Source organism: Gavialis gangeticus, unplaced genomic scaffold (genome assembly GCF_001723915.1).
Source record: "Gavialis gangeticus isolate Ggan-Ray unplaced genomic scaffold, GavGan_comp1, whole genome shotgun sequence".
Taxonomy (NCBI): Eukaryota; Metazoa; Chordata; order Crocodylia; family Gavialidae; genus Gavialis; species Gavialis gangeticus.
The window spans coordinates 24,211,370-24,212,391 of record NW_017729030.1 but is presented as its reverse complement, the minus strand read 5'-3'; positions in this window follow the sequence as shown (position 1 = coordinate 24,212,391).

Here is a 1,022-nt window from a genome sequence, read left to right as displayed (position 1 = left end):
CTCATGGGACAGTGACAGCGTGGGGCCAGGGCCTGGGGCAAAGTCACAATCAACTGCCCCAAGATCCCAAACTGGGCCCCACCTCCCCGGCCCTCTCCCAGACACAACTCCACATCTGCTCGTGGCCATTTCCTGTCTGCCTGGCCATACAACCTGTCAACATGGGTCCCAGCCAGTCTTCATGGAGATCCTGAGTTTGCGGAGCAATGACAGCACACGTCTGGGGCCCAGGGCAGAGCTGCAACCCACTCCCTTGCCCACAGAACTGGCACCCATTACAGGCATGAGCAAGGAGTGAACCGTGGCTCTGCCCCACACTGTCAACGCCCTGTGATCCCAGCTCTGGTCCCATCCACCCACCCCACTCCCAGATGCCATTCCCCACCTGCCCATCACCCCATCCCAGCCACCCAGTCAAGTGCAGAGCAGAGCCACTCGCGGAGTATGGGTGAGCTGTTGTGGGGAAGTGGGTGCTGATTCAGCCCATGACATCTCACCAAAACTCCCTAAGTGCCCCTTTGGCCCCCCAAAATGCCCATCCCTGATCTAGGTGATCAGTTAATTGATTAGAGCCAGACAGGGATTACTGAGGTTGCACAATGCTCCAGAATAAACCTCCTGCATAGTTTTCCTCATTCTTGTATGCTCGTACTTCTTAAATTCAGTGATCACTACAAACAGTATCCATATAAAGGAGGTAGATTTGTACCATAATATCTAAAAATTTAAATTGCAAAGTTGGTAATTTTACCTTTCATAAGAATAGATAAATCAATGGTCAAATAAAAAATCATATCATATGCTACTCCCTTTAATCTTCTCACACATACACACATAAAAACACACACACGGAGCCTTGTGTAAGGTGTGTGTTTCATTGCAAGAAGTCCTTGCCTTCCCCAAGAATGAATATTATACTGTACTTGAATGTCTGATTTATTTGGCTCTTCCACTTTAATCTACAGAGACCTCATCCAGCTTTGGAGCAAATACTTGTGAAGCTCCTTCATTACAGTTTCTAG